The sequence below is a fragment of the Lissotriton vulgaris genome, chromosome 8, assembly GCF_964263255.1.
Source record: "Lissotriton vulgaris chromosome 8, aLisVul1.2, whole genome shotgun sequence".
Lineage (NCBI taxonomy): Eukaryota > Metazoa > Chordata > Amphibia > Caudata > Salamandridae > Lissotriton > Lissotriton vulgaris.
Genome location: NC_141696.1, coordinates 193,350,955 through 193,368,108, shown reverse-complemented (window position 1 = coordinate 193,368,108; position 17,154 = coordinate 193,350,955).

Here is a 17,154-nt window from a genome sequence, read left to right as displayed (position 1 = left end):
ATAAGCGCTAACTATATATCGCGCACCCGCAATCCACTGCTGATGATGTCACATATTACATCATTCATGACATGGTCAGTGACATCACTGATGACATCACTGATGACATCTCAAATGACATCACTGATGACAACTCAAATGATATCAATGATGACATCTCAAATGACATCACTGATGACAACTCAAATGACATCACTGATGACATCTCATTTGTCATCACTGATCACATCACTCATGTGATAATACAATGAACCTCTTCAGACTCTAATATAACCTTACATACACTCAGTATAAACAGACACTCACAGACTGTCACTCATCCATGGACTTACTCACACACCTAGTCAGTCATGCAAAGAATCAATCACACCTCCATTTCCTCAACTATACAGTTATACACATCTTACTTATTCAAACATATAATAACACATATTTACTCTCTTATATAATCCCTGATACAAGCTCACAGTGATCGATACAGCCACTCACACATTCACTGGCTCTTATGTTCAGTTATTTATATATCTCAACTCTCACATGTATTGTGTTTTACATACGTACTTACTTGCACATGTAGCAATGAGAAATCCATTCACTCACCAACACACCCATGCACAGTCAACCGCTCATATAGCTGTTTCCACATGCACTCTTGAACTCATACTCCTAGTGAATCAACTGCTTACACATCTATGCACAGAGTCACGCACCTCCCAGCCACCCACACACACACTCAGCCTCCCATTCAAATATTTGGGCAACCAATCAATAACCCATATGGCTACTCTTATAGCTACTGATCAACACAAGCAGCAGTTTACACAACAACAAACATACTGATGCACGAATTAAGACAGTTTAGTCACTAACCCATGCACTCAGTGAGACACATTTAATCACTCACTCATACAGTCAGTCATGCACCTACTAAATTCTTCATCCAGACACTTATACATCCACTCATTCTTCAATATGTGAAACATATTTTAACTTTACAGAAACATACAGTCACTGGATGTTGTAATCAGTGATGTCATCAGTGATGTCACTGACCATGTCATGAATGATGTAATATGTGACATCATCAGCAGTGGATTGCGGGTGCGCGATATATAGTTAGCGCTTATAGTTAGCTAACTATATATGGAATTTCAATGGTTTTATGCGAGTAAAATAAGGTTTTGTAAATGCTAATTTCTAACTATATATGGCCTATAACCTATGGTTTTTTCATTGAATATATATATATATATATATACACAAACCTCCTTCCAAAAAAAGGAGACAGCGACCCAGGAGGAAACGGTAGGAAGCACTTGTTTACTAGCACAGATGCGAATATATTATGTCTAGTGGGAAAAGAGGCGAGGATCGTTTGCCACTGGCTCAAGTGCGGACTATTGGATATATATATATAAAAATTATTTAACCGTAAACAATGCTTTGCGGTGATCCACTATACTAGAGGTATGCAGCATAGGTCCTTTGCATCGGTTGCAGGGTACCAATCACCTTTAGTTAATATGCTCAGTTTCTTTTTGCCTTTCGAAGGTGGTTTGACCAATAGCTTCATTATTGTTTTTATTAATTAATCAAAAACTGCCTGAATCTCATTAATGCGTACTGTAATAAAGTTTAAACAGCAAAAGTAAGGAGAAGTATTTCCATTTGGAGGGATGTTTCTGTTCCTGTTTGTTTTCTTTTTTTTTGGGTGCTTGTTCCTTGAGAGAGGAGAACAGCAACACATGTTTCGCCCCATCTTGGAACACAGGGCTGGGGCTCTTTCAAGGCTATGACTCACGAATAAGGTCCCTGCTTCATGGGAAAAGTGCTGCTGTGGAGTTGGGTCTCTGTCTGGATCATGAATTATGGTATACAATGATATAGCTTGGTAGCACATCATTCTTTGTTCTTAATGAGGGAATTACTTCAAAGGAAAAAAATCGTCAGGGATAGTGTATGGATTCTGGTGGTCTCCGCGGTCTCTGAGCGGTACACTCTTCTGTCTCTATCACACACGTTTACCCTTTGTATGTAAATTCATATTTTTTCTGTGTCCCGAAATCTGACATTGATTGTGCACTCCTGGATCTTCGTTCGATACTTCAGATGTATTCAGTTTTGAAGAAAAGTTGCTCAGTTTATATCTCGGTCTCATATTTTATTCATAATGCCCTTTCACATATGTTTAGGAATTACAATTCTGTCCTGTATGCAACTGTAAACTAACTCAACCGTGGATGCTAGACATTTTAGACTGATATGTTAACAAAGGCACAGAGTAATATGTGTTTGCACGAGTTCAAACAATTGGACATTTAAACTGAGGCTTCAGGTTCAAGTTTCTGCAATTTATCCAAATAGTAGTTATTTGTATGTAGTGTTTAACACCAATGTTTGACCAGTAATAGGTGTGACACCAGCTTCTTGGTACTGACTTTGTGATGTTGAAGTGCTGTGTCAGCTAATCCAGGATTCGATCCTATGACTTGGAAAAGCATGCACCACATGCGCGCACACACACAAAAATCGCTCTCTCGCACACACACAATTGTCTTCATGAATATATTAAACATGTATAGAGAGTGTGGGCTGTGGGTCAGCTCTCTGCAGTCCTTGGAGTGCCATAGTTCATATGGGCTGTCTATAAAAGCCATGTGAAGATGGTTACATGGTCCAATTAGATTTAGCTGAAAGAATCAATTAGTCCTTTTGTTAAACTGCAGATGCAACTTGACGTGTAGCCTGAAACTGAGGCCCAGGACGTGTTCTTTGATGTATTTTGTTTGCTGTCACAGTGACATTATCATTGCTGATTTACAGCTTTTCAGCTTGCTGTTTAGACCCCAAAGGATGAAATAAAGTGACAGTGGTATTTACTAATCACCCTTCAGCATTCATTTGTTTCACTTTGCTGTCCTAATAATATGTTGTTGGATTTATAGCTGTTTTTCATTCACAAAGTAAAAATGTGCAGGAAGGCTTTGTTAAATATGGTCCAAAAATACCTTTCTTGTCAGAAGTATCTAATGAAATATTTTGCTGTGTTTATATTTTAAGTTGATCAGTTCATAGCAAATTGCAAATTATGTCTTGATTTCATAACACTCTTCGTTACAGGTACCACATAACTCTGCTGATGACGCAATCTAGTTGCAAAGCACAACGCCCTTCTAAATCATATTTATAATAATAATAATATTGACTATCATGAGTATTATTAATAATAATGACAATAAAAATAATACCTATCAATATTATTATTAGTGATGGTGTAAATTGGTTATTGCTACCAATTCATGGTTTATTAATGCAATTGCATACTGGTGTTTGTAATAATAATAATAATAATAATAATAACAATAATAGTAACAATGATAATATTAATAATTATTTTTCTTATTTCCATTACTAATGTTATTATTATTATTATTATTATGATTATTATTATTATTACACACACCAAAATGCATTTGTACTTATACAATTCAATTCACAATTTACAGTGTGAAATATAAGAATACCATGACCAAGAAACATTACTTTTTAAATAGGAGTGGCCAATCCTGAAAAACAGGCTCAGGCTCATGCAACAGCAGCAGCATGGTCATGGAAAACAGGTGAGCCTTGTGAGGGAAAGTGATCAGGGGAGCATACATGAACGTCCCGAAGTGTTGCTCCTTGGCCCTAGGAGGTGGACTGAGAGCGAGAACAGAGAAGCTCATACAGTGGCATGAAGGAAGGAAGTAATGCCGTGCCAAGGAAAGTTTTCAAAGGCAGCACAGACAGAGAAAAGTTAAAAGTAGGGGTGGGTGAAACTCGTGGAATTCTGCTCTGAATTCCGTGAGGGTCCAGGAGTAGACAGGAGTTCTTGTCTGCCCATTTGCGCTGGTTTTGTATATGCCAGGACCTAGATGTGTGCTTCTGCACTGCAAAACCAGCTTGAATGGCATCACACAGTTTGCATGGACGTGGTCATTTTGTTTGCCTGCTTTCCTGTTCTGTGCATGTGCTGGGCCTGATTTTTTTAATCTAAGTTTATTCTTTGCAATCCTCCCACTATCCCCCTCATCCACCCCTAATTTGCCTTTCTTTTATTAGTGTGTATCTTTGTTCATTTCACTTTTTTGTACTTTTTTTCTTTTTCTTCAACTTTTTTGTACTTATTTTGGTTTTTCCTTTACTTCCTTATTTCTTCCTTTCTTCTTCTAAATTCCATCCTTTTCCTATTTCTTCAGCACCATTGCAGAGCAGGGCACAGTAGGGTGCAGCTGCGCCAGGGCGGCTGTTAGCCGCCTACCTTGCATTCACCGGCGTCACCAAGGGGTACAGCCCGCCCATTTTTTCAGAGGTGGAGTTGGCCACACTTGTTTTTTGTGCAGTACCACCTCCCCTCAATGCTGGCAGCAGGTGGCATGCTTGGGAGCGGGTGCACCCTGCTGGAGCATCGGCTGTGTTGGGGGAGGTTGTGCCAGTCATCACACTGGGGTCCTGTGCACCCAGCAGCATTTGACGAACAGCTGGGTGGACAAGAATCAATTTTAATTGTGAACCCAGCTGATCACAGTGTAGGACGGAGGCAGTGGTCAGCAAGGGCCCACAGCCATGTGGCGTTGACTTGAGCTGCACAGAGTTTGTGGCACCTGAAGCACTCAGCGTGTGCGCAGACAGCTACTCTGCAATTAATGAATCTGAATTGTGAGCCCTGCTGACCGCAGTGTAGGCGTATGGAACAAAAGATGAAATATTTATGAAATACATTGTTGAAATATTGGATCTTCTGACTTCAATCTTGTTGTTAGAAATTAGCATTTAAAAAATCCTTAGAAATTCACTGAAAAAAGCACAGGTTTCAGGGACGTTATAGTTAGTTGCCTACTGGACTCTGCAATTAATGAATCAAGACTGAATTTTAATTGTGAGCTCTGCTGACTGCAGTGTAGGCCGGAGCCACGCGGCGTTGGTTTGAGCTGCACAGAGTTAGTGGCACCTGAAGCACTCAGCTTGTACGCAGCCAACAATGATGCGTGGTCCGTGCGGGCGGCACTGCGAGCAATGTCTTTTTCCTATTGAATTTTGCCTTGTACTGCACTGAGTTAGTGGCAATGGTCTGGGTGGGCTGGATTGATAGCAATGTCTTTTGCCGACTGGACTGCGTCATCTGCAAACGCGACTCAATCTGAATTGTGATCGATCTGACCGCAGTGTAGGCCGGAGGCAGCGGTCAGCAAGGGGCCACAGCCACATGGCATTGACTTGAGCTGAACAGAGTTAGTGGCATCTGAAGCACTCAGCGTGTGCGCAGCCAGTGATGGTGCATCGTCTGGCGGGCCGCAATGGAGGCCTGTTGCCTACTGGACTCTGCAATTAATCAATCAAGACTCAATTTTAATTATGAGCCCTTATGACCGCAGTGTAGGCCGTAGGCAGTGGTCAGCAAGGGCCCACAGCCACGTGGCACTGACTTGAGCTGCACATAATTAGTGGCAACTCAAGCACTCAGCGTTTGTGCAGCCAGTGAAGATGCATGGTCCGGGTGGGCCGCACTGGGAGCAATGTCTTTTGCCTAATGAATTCTGCCTCAATAAGGCCACATGGCGGTGACTTTTGGTGCACTGAGTCCGTGGCACCTGTGGTGTTCAGCGGGTCGAAACGTCCGTGGTGTGTCCCCATCCCTGTCCTGATGAAGACCCCACAGCAAGGATAGCATCTCTACCTGCACAATAGAGGGTCGAAACGTTGACAACTACCCGTAGAATTCAACTCCACGCCCTAAACGCTTTCATTATTTGAAACTTGTGGAGTATGTTGTTATGTAGGAATGATACATTGAACCTTGTGGTCTAAATTCCTACACACATTGTGTAGCATGTACAAATGATGTATATTTACTGATTTAATTGTCACTATAGAATTTCCTCCTTCCATTCACCACTTCCTCACAGGATCACTCCCCCCCTCCTCCTTCTACTATATTTGGGGCACTACGCAAACTGTTTTTACGTAATGAAATTCATATATTTGCTATAAATATTCACATTGTGATTAAAACAATGTGAACAGATTTGTTTCTTGATTGATTTATTTTTATTGTTTGCCTTGTAAATTGATCCTTAAGTACTGGGGCCCCTTCCTTTCATTACATTGATCACCCAGGTCCCAGGGACACTATTTGGGTACAACCCCGCATCAATACCCTACAAGGGGGACACAGCTACATGACCGAGATCTTCCCTACTGCCTGAGGTAACATGGTTGCGTCCACTGTCCACAACACTACAAGCACCAGCAGTATATGTCCACATGGAGAGGTCTGTGCTCTGCGTAGTGAGGTCTTATTCATGGGTGACGTGCCTCCTTCGCACATACTTGGTTCCCACCTCTCCCAACATTCAGCTATTGTGTGGCCATGCCGTTTTCGGAATGTCTGCTGTACTGTTCTGCGCTGCCTCTGTGGTAGTCGGGGGGTCCTGGGGGTGGTGGCGGTGGATGTTGTGGCCCTCTTGGGTGTCGAAACTGCATGATCAGTAGCTCCATGACATGTGTTGGTCTTCAGATGTGGTTCTGGGCTGGGTTCCCTTTCATACTGTAGGTAGTCGTCCTGCTTTACACCAGTAAAGAGCAGGTGTTAAATTCCTACTGCTTATGCAGCTTATCAACTGTTTCAAGCCGCTTTAAAAAATAAAATTAAATTATTTTTCCTTTACTGGGTGGGAATGAAGTTCCATCATTGATTATGTTCAGGTCTCCCCCCTAATGGGTAAGCTAGCCTACTCAATTATCACCTAGGCCAGTGCCTATAGCGACAATAATCCTATTGAGCTCCTTATCAATGTTCTGGGGAGTGTCAATCCTCCTCTCCTGACTGGAGCAAAGGGTGACTCCTCACATGACCGAAGGCTAAGGCTCAAGTGGCTGGATGCAGATTTTGCTAAAATCTGTTTTATTAATTAAACCTAACTTATCCTTAATCATGGAACACCTTTTGTCAGATACCCAGCCTAGTGATGCCATACTCTCAGCTTTTCACTTCCTAAATAAAGCAGCTTCCTGTGCCCAGTGTAAGTAAGCAAAAATCATGATCCGGCTGGTTTGACATGGAGTGTAGGATGGCAAACAGACGGTTATGTGAAGCCATCATATCTGCCCATAGCGAAAGGTCTAATTTAGTGTCCTTTCGAGATGCCTATAAAAAAAAGCAGTAAGGAACAGAAAGTGGGCGCATACACAGGAGATGTGGGATAGCCTGGTGGTAGCTACTGAAGCTAAGAATACAGGATGTGTTGGGAAAATTATCAATATCCCTAAAATTTCAGATGTTTTGACTCATGGTTTGGGGTCGAACATCAATGCTGAGTTCTGGATAAGTCATTTTAAAACTATACATTCTTTTTAGGATCCCCTGGATTTCAGTGTGGAAGATTTACCACTGCATTTTCCCTTGTCCATTAGATTTGATGTAATAGACCTTTGGAAGGCGATTAGCACTTTCCCGTTAAGGAAGGACCCTGGGCCAAACGCGGTCCAGATGGATCTCTACAAGGAGAATGTAGAGTTTTGTGCACCTGCCATCAACAATGTGGTTAATAATGCCACCCTTAGTGGCCTTCAGTGTTCATGGCACCCAGCTGTGGTTATTCCTTTCTACAAAGAAGGCTGCAGAAATGACCCTCCATTGTACAGGCCAATTTTAAAATCATAGGTACCAATTCACAAAGATAAACTGAAACGAAAGTCTAACTTCACGACTTTCGGTATTTACAAAGGGCATTTACGAATAGTAAAGTTAGACTTTTGTCTAAGTTAAAATTAAGTTTTGGTCTTAAGTCTAACTGAAACCAAAACTTAAGTTAAACTGAGACAAAAGTCTAACCTTACTACTCATAAATGCCCTTCGTGAATACAAAAAGTTGTAAACTTGAATCGGGCCCATAAAGCATTTAGTCCTGAGCAGGACTGAGTGGAGGGCAAGCCTAAACAAAGTAATCTCCCCTGTGCAATTTGGGTTTGGGAAGGACTTGGCACCACTGAGCAATGTATTAATCTCCACTTAATTATTAGCAAATATGCATTTGCTGAAGGGGGATCACTTTTTCTCTCCTTTATGGATTTAAGCAGCACCTTCGACGGAGTTAAAAAAAGCATACTTTGGAAAATTCCTTCAGATCTGAGACTTGACAATAACATGCTTGATTTTCTTTTGGCTTTACACTGTGGAGTGTGTGCAACTGTTAGGTATGGGCTGGGAGGTGAATGAGCCGATTCTCAATGAGGTGCTTGCCTGGCCTGTGTTCTGGCCTCCATATTATTTCTCCTTTACATCAATTGCTTAAATGATTGTCTGCAAACTTCAGGGAAGGATTTGCCCAAGATCAAGTCCCCCTTAGTCACCCCCTGCTTTATGCAGATGACGCCATTCTGATGTCTCACACCCCAGTCATTTGAGGTCCCTCATTAGTAGCTTTGTAGTCTTTATGGGTAATCTAGATCTGGAAACAAATATTTCAAAAAGCAAATACTTGATCTGTGGCCCTAGAATGGTCAAATAGGGCTTCTTTTGTATTAAGGAACTATGAATTGAGCGTTCTACTAATTTTCCTTACCTCAGTATTATGTTTAACCCCAATTGCTCATGTCTGCTATGTATAATTAATTGATGTTTACAGTTCAATCACTCTATTGGAGCCCTGTTTGAGCTCATGGAGAGAGTGGGTGACAAACCAATTTTGCCCCTTTTAGAGGTCTACCTGCAAAAGTGTTTGCCCGTAGTAATGTATTGCGCTGGTGTTTGGGGCTATGGGGATGTTGTCATGATACAGGCAGAAGAGAATCACTTTTGATGGCATCTCCATGGCCTTCTGCCCTTGACGCCTCACTTCTTTCTGACGAGGACTTGTTTACATTCCCTCACTCCTTATTTAAAGCTGACACTTTTTGTGTCTGAAAACTCTTTATGAGCCACACCTTGCCATTAGGGAGGCAGTGGAGCTGAGGAAACTGCTTTTGCAAGATTACGTTTTCGTCCAAACAACAAATAATCTTGCGCGTTACCTCACGTGGTTCGTGAGCCCTTGGGAAAGATCTCTCCTAGTCACATTTCAGCAGGGAATATTAGACCCTTACTTTGCTTTCCGTTGAGCCAATATGATAACATATCTGGCCTGTTTGTCCGTGTGATGAGTCTTCTGTGCAATCATTAGAACATTTTGTTTTCTTCTGCAAATGTTATCAATACCAAACCAGAAAGTTTTACAAACTTATTCACAAATGTTATGACTTTTGTCAATCAAAGCCAGTGTTATATTTATTACACATGTTGTCAAATATCCGGGGTGTGGCTAGCTGCCGAAGATGGCAGGCGGACTTCTGTAGAGGTCCCACGGGGCACTCCATGGACACCATTTATCTGCCACCATCCTCACCATAAGCAGCACCTAACAGCAGCACAGAAGAGGGCGATCACATCCTACACCCTCAAGTGTTGATCTGTCTGCTACTGGATGATTGCCGTGGCCTGCCATCATATGGGAACACTGCATGATAGAAGTCATGGCCTGCCTCCTGTGGCTTTAAGGCACCCCTTCCTGTTCCTATTCTGAAGCGCTGGCTGTATCGCTGCAGACAAGGGGAAATCTGCCCGAGCTTCCCTTGCCTCCGGAACCCAGTGGCCCAGGTGTCCCCCAATCAGGAGTACATGCCCTGAGCTGCGGGACAGCTGACACTTAACCATTGTGGCCAGGGCCTAAGGTGGGTGCTTCTCAGCAATGGTGGTGGGCATTGCTGTGCCCCCTGCACATAGCAGCCTTTCGGTCTCTCCCCAATGCATTACTGGTGGAGCGTTCTCTCGGCGAGCCAGCCTTTGGGATTCATCCTATGCTTGCCGTTAAACTCCTAGGCCCTCTGAAGCCAGCTTACCAGGGTGGTTGGAGCCCAACTGCTGCGGCCTGTGCTGATGGGAACAGGCCCCTAAATGTCTATTAGTCCAACCCATTTTCGATCGCCGGGACTGCAGCACCCATGATGGGGGCCGAGGGCCTGAGATGGATGATGCTCAGCGGCGGCACTATTGAGAATTCCAAATACGATGACCTACATACTTCACCAGAGCCACTTCCAATGAAGCAATGCTATGACGAGTTAACACCATGGTCCTCACATTTCCTGTGCTCTACTGCTCCTAAATCCTATGGTGCTAACTTGCCGGTGAGTGTTGAAGGCTCGGGCACAGTGAGTGGGTGCAGCATCTGTTACTGGCAACGTCGGTGATCCCACGTAAAAACACCAGGAAGCTGCGGACTGTTTCACCACTACACCCTCCCTCTCCCGACCCTGGGACTCCATTGACTGTTAAAGGATGCATGTTTCTGCAGATGCACGACATCCAATATCTTAATATCACAGGGCTCAGCAGTGCTCCCTACCCATACTCTGACACACCGACCAGAGGCAAACTGGCTCTGTGGGACACAATGGCATATCCTGCCTCCAATGGTCATCACCTAAAGTACCTTGTTACAATGCAAATTGTCCTGGCGTAGGGGCCAGCTGTCCCAGATCGGGCCCCCTGCTGCTAACCCCTGAATTACAAAAGCAGGCACAAGTGCGATCTTTCGTCCACCGGATGAGCCTCCAAATTAGCCTCATCCTCAACTCTTCAACAGGGTATGTGTCTTGCTCACCATACACAGCCAGAGCACTCCAGCACACCCCGCACGACCCACACAGGGTACCAGCCAAGTGACAATATCTGAGACAATGCATCCACCCCTGGGTATCGATATCTCTTCACGCCCAGTGCATTACATACCAAGGGAGCGAGGCTGGCCCTAACAGTGAACCGAGTAAGCTCTCAATCACGAAAGGCACAATCAGACAGTTCGCCGACTCACACGGGAGAGGATTACATTCCGTCAACTACACTGGGTCCTGCTCCAGACAAACTAAATATCATCCTGCAGGAAATCTGTGATTCAAAAGCCTCTATCAAGCACCGCATTGGTGACAGAGCTGGGCCTCTAGTATGACAACCATTGCAAACTGTCTGGCAGGGTCAAAGTAACAGAAATGGCTACTCTGCTTCCACATCAGATGGCCCACACAGCTAAACTGGATGATCTTGGTGGTCAACTGTGCTTTTGTCATGATAGAGCGGAAGATGCAGAGAGTCGAGCAAAATGCAACAATGTGCGTATTGTTGGGCTGCCTGAGGGTAATGAGGGACCAAAAACTACATTGTTAATCAAGAATTGTCTGAAGACCAGGGTGGCCCCACAAGGACTCTCTGCCTTAACCACAGTGGAAATAGTACTTAGAGAACCCATTGTCGTTCGACTCTGGGAGCGCCCCCATTCATCGTGGCCCTTATTTTTTACTTCAGAGACTGTCATGCTGTGTTGCAGAAGGCCAGGTAGAATGCCTCAATTGTTTTTGACAACTCTAACGTGGCACTTTTTCCAGACTACATTCTAGCAGTTAAGCTCGAGATGGCATAACGTTTCGCTGCTGAAAAACAACTACAATTAGAAGTTCTGGCATATGTCCTAATGTTTTCAGCACACTTGAGAGTAGTACATGACCAACTAAATCTGTTCTTTGATACCCCCGAAGCTGTATGGGAAGCTGTATGGGCCCTGTTGGAGACACAATATTCGAATGTCCTTCATCCCCTACCCACAGGGCCATCACATACAGCTTCACAAAGGCCTCCTTGGCATTGTCATTTGCCATCCTAAAGAGCTGTCCCCTCGGCCCAACAGGAATGGGAGGAGTGACGAGCAGTGAGAGCAACTGTGTCTTCAGCCAGACAACAGCAACCCAACCTGCCTTCAACCAGCTCCTCTGGAAGCGCAGCCTCAGATTCTGACTCTAATGCTAGCATGGCCCTCTTCCCTACTGTGATGCTACGAACAGCAGACATTGTGATATGATGATGTGGGGGTGAGTTTCCTTTTTCTTTGCATCAACATCACCTGCCCTGTTGTCCTGCACTTCACTAAGGAGGCTCACCTGATGGCCATGATATCCTTTGCCCCTTCAGGCCTAAGTATTGTATTAAATATGTTATGCTGCACTAATACAAGTTTTATTTGTTACTCTGTCGCCCTGTGAGTAAGTTGTGTTTTCTGACACTCATGCTTTTAATTGTCCTGCACTGATGGCTCAACTAGCCAACCTCCAGAGCAGTTCCTCCAGTTCATGCTCATTTAAGTTACGTTTACAGTTTTGGTAGAATGATTGTTCCTCACTGCACTGAGCATGGAGGTTTAGTTATTTTTTTCCTTCATTCCGTGTGCTGTGTACACATGATTCGAGGGACGTGGGAGGTCTGATGAGAGGTCCTGTTTGAAATGTTTCGTACTTTCTCTCCCAATGTCAATGGGTGCAAACACTCAAAGTCTTAACAGGGAATGTCAGGGGCATGGGCTCAGTTCATGAACATCACTGTATCCAGTCCCAACTCAGCTGCCGTAAAGCCCACCTAGTTTACTTACAGGAGACCCACCTCTGCCCCAACTATCTCGCCCTGCACATGGTCGGATCATTCCTTGCTCGCCTTTTCTTTAGACTTGAGTCTCGCAAAAACATCTCTCTTCCCCAAAAACACCTGGGCAAGGAATTGGAATTGAGTCGACATTCCGTCTTTGTGTAACTCGCTAACCACCACCTGCCCCGATCTATCGGGTTCGGCCCTACACTCCCAGGCTACCACGCTCGATCGCTGGCTTACCAAAGCCTGCGAAGTGGGGGCCCCTCTGAAGCGGATTACCATCAACCGCACCCACAATGCCAACAAGTGGTTCAGCCCTGGCCTTAAAGCCAAGAAACTGGAGGTACGACAGGCTGAACAAGCTTGGAGGATAGCATACTGCACGACCCGCAAACAACACTATATTACCATCCTTAGTGAATATAAAAAAGACATCTTAGCAGCCAAGACAGAATACTTTTTGGGGCGTATTCTAGCCGCGGAAAGCCACCGACCACGAGCTGGCTTCATCGGACAGAACTTTGCCTAAGATCCCCCCTTCTCAGGCCCTATGCGACTCACTTAACGAGTTCTTTATTGAGAAAGTAGTTTGCATTAAAGCCAATATCCCTCCCCTTCGTCTACCTTTACTGACCCCCAACCGCCTGGCAATAACCTGTCTCTTACTCATATCCCTGCACTGACTAGAGAATCCCTGCCCCCCCTACTTAGGCATGTCAAGTCAGGCTCTCCAGCTGACGTTTGCCCGGCCCGCATTCTCCGTCAGATTTTCTCTGATTGTCCATCTCCTGCCCTTACCCTCCTGAATGATTCCCTCACGAATGGCACCGTCCCTGCCCCCTTCAAGACCGCTACAATTATCCCTATACTAAAAAAGTCCGGGCGGATCCTGCCTCCCCGGAAAACTATCGCCCTATATCCCTTCTCCCGTTTTTGGGAAAGGTCGCTGAGTCCCATGTCACCCAGGTGCTTAGCTCTTTTATAGAGGATAGCAACTACCTTGCACCCTGCCAGGCGGGCTTTCGTTCTCGGCATTCCACTCAGAAGGTGGTTATCTCGGTCAGGGATCAACTCAGGGAGGGGCTCGATACTAACACCCCCCAGGCCCTTGTCCTCCTAGATCTGTCCGCCGCTTTTGACACAGTGGACCATTCCATTCTTCTGTCCCATGTCAGGGCGGCGGGCATAGGGGGACCGATATCGGCCTGGCTCGGCTCCTTCTTGTCTGACCGCACACAAGCAGTCCACCTGGCCAAGTTCTCTTCCCCATCCCCCCCCCCCCCGCAGGGTGCAATGCGGTGTCCCTCAGGGTTCCTCTCTCTCCCCTCTTTTGTTTAACTTTTACATTTTCCCTTTATTTTTGCACTGCAACAAATGAAGGTCAAAGTGTATAACTACGCTGATGACCTCCAACTCATTTTTAATTTCTCCTCCCTTACATCAGGTATCACTAGCTTCCAGTCCGTTATGCTGTTTATCCGGGATTGGATGAATGCGAACCACCTTAAACTCAACCCGGATAAAACAGAGCTGGTTCTGACTGGTGGCAGTGGTAACCCGTGGTCCCCTCTTTTTGGCTCCCTTCCCTAGGCTCACCCCCCACTCCTTCTCATTCAGTTAAGACCCTTGACATCACACTCAATCATCGTCTGACACTTCACTCCCATATTAGTTCTGTTGTTTCCTCCTGTTTCTTTACCCTGCGTATCATTAGGAAAATATCTCGTTTTTTTTCTCCCCCTGCACTTAAACTTATCTTAGTGGCTATTGTCCTATCTAAGATCGATTATGGAAACATCATTTACAATGGCGTCCCCGCCTATGCACTTCAACGCCTTCAACTGGTGGAGCACCAGGCAGCACGCCTGGTATATGGCTTATCCAAATCCCACCACTCCTCTCCCCTGCTTATTGCCTTACACTGGCTCCCCATCAAACAACGGGCCCTTTTTAAACTTGGATGCCTTACATTTCAGGCCCGGGCGGGCACGGCTCCTGCCTTTATCAACTCTGCCATTACCAACTACTGCCCTTCTAGAGATCTGCGTTCGTCCACTAAATCTCTTTTAGTCATTCCCCGTTTCAAGAAACAAAGATCGGGAGGTCAGAAATTTACTGTCCTTGCTCCCACTTTTTGGAATACACTCCCGCCCCCTGTCAGACTTTCCTCCTCCTATATGGAGTTTCGTAAGGCCCTTAAAACTTTTTTGTTTCAGCAAGCTTTTAGCCCTTAGCCCGTTGTGTTTCTTCTGCCAAGTAAAAACCCCCAGCGCCAAGAAACTGCATAGTGTACGTGCGCTCTACAAATTCCTAAAAATTCAAATTCAAATTCTCCAGTGCTCAGTCACTCAGACTTTGTATGGAGTGGAGAGGGCAATTATTTGCTACTACGTACTCTGCCTTTGCCCATGGGGCAGCAGTTTGGGTGTGGTCTGGAGTACCGTTTAGAGGTGCGGACTCTAAAATTATGTATTTATCCTTGGGAGCCTGGATGGTAGAGAGCTAGTGTTCTGCAGGGTTTATGCTCCAAATACAGAGCAGGGGGTATTTCTGACACACCTCTTCTCCGTGTTGGCAGATTGGTCTCATCTCCCATGGCTGATCAGAAGAAACTTAAACGTGGTCATGGACACACACACCTAGATCATTCCCATCTCTCTGCCAAGAGCTCCATCATTCAAACAAGCAAAGGCACTACAGGACTGGGTATTGGGATGGTCTTAATGTGATGCATGGAGGGTGCTTAATCTAGGAATGAGGGAATACTCTTTCTATTCCCCACCACACAAACTACACTCTTGCCTAGACTGTATTTCATGTCCTTCTCATATGTTAGTGAGCATCATTGATTCCACCTACCTGGGTATAACTGTCTGACCACAACTCCCTTGAGCTCACCATGTCCTGGCACCTAATTCCTTCCCCAGTCCCTATGTGGCGTTTACAACCTCTTCAATTTGAGGACATTGTTTTCAAAGAATCTGGCCTCTACTGTCACCACTTACTTTGCAGAAAGCACTGATTCTGCCTCCTCCCTGCTTATAGAGTGGGAGGCATTTAAAGTAAAAATACGTGGGCATCGATATCCGCTATGGCGAAGACATGACAAACAGTGTTACGTGACATCAAACATGGCAAAACTCAACTGGGAGTGCTGGAACGTGAGGCAGCCCATGATAATAACCGAGCATACAACCTACGAGAATGTTGCACTAACTATTCAAATCTTTCGGAGAACTTGAGGGTCATAGTTTACAGTTCCTACACACAAAAACGACATACTGAAAGTGACAAAGCAGGTGCAATCCTTGCACGTATGATCCATCCACAGTTATCCCCTACCCCCATCCTCTTGGAGCACACATCCACAAACACTCATTGCACCATTCAAGTGGATATTAATACTGCATTTAGGGATTATTACACTCACCTGTATGAATCCCACCCCCTCCCGTCCCCTGCTGCCATTGAAACTTTCCTTGATGGCTTACCGCTGCTCCAAGTCCCAGAATACCACCGGCCGAAGTGGGGGACCCCTTTGACACAAGATGAAATCCACAGTGTGAATAATGAGCTTCCCCAAAATAACACACGGGCTGGATGGGTTACCCATGGAATTTTATTCCACCTTTACGACCAGGTTGCTACTGCATTTGGAAAAACTATATAAGACTTCACTGAAGACTGGCTCTCTTCCGCCTTCCCCATGACAAGCATTGGTACATCCTTATTTAAATCTAGCTGCAACTTTTTATAGACTTTTATTCATCAGAACAACTGAATGTATGATATTGAGCAAAGTGCTGGTAATGCGGTTGCTCCTAGTGCTACCTGAATTGATCCTCACCGACCAGGGTTGGCTTATTCCATGTCGCAGCACCTCCTTAAATATCAGACGCTTTCACCAGGTCATGGAGATGGCTAAGGCCCATTACCCTGCAGCAGGCTGCCTCTCTCTCAATCTTTAACACACAGTCGACAATCTGGGGTGGCTGTATTTGATTGCAACGCTAACCAAATGTGGAATTTCCCCTGCATAAATTAGATGGTTCAAACTTTTATACAACGATCCCAAAGAGAGAGCAAGGATCGGCCCACACATATATTCCCCTTACTCAAAATATCATGGTACTAGGCAGGGATGCCCTTTGTCTCCTAGTCCTCTCCTCTTTTTGTTAGCAATTGAGCCTCTGAGACAGCATCAGACAGGTGGCGGACGGCTGGTGTATACCAAGCTCTGCAGTCAACCCCCCCATGCAGCCAACTCAACGCTGTGCACTGACTTCACCCGTACATGATGGGGGATTGACAGCAGGGCCAGGCCTGCTCCCAGAACCTGTGAGGAACCCCACGCATGCGGCCAACCCCACATAGTGCACAGTCATTCGGTGGTTGGCCACAGTGCCTTTAATCCCTGCGCTCTGGGTTCCCTAACTCCCAGTGCTTTGCCTTATTATAGGGGGGCACGCAGCCCCCCATGCCAATATTGACCCCAGAGACCCCATACTTCTGACCTGTTAGTGAATAGTGGGTGCGCTGGAGCCCATCCAGGGCACCCACTGTATATTTAAAAGGGGAAGGGGGCACACTGTCTCCTCCCGGACTGATTTTGGCCCTGGGAACCCCATCTTACAGGGCCCAACCTTATTCTTAAGGAGAAGGGGCCA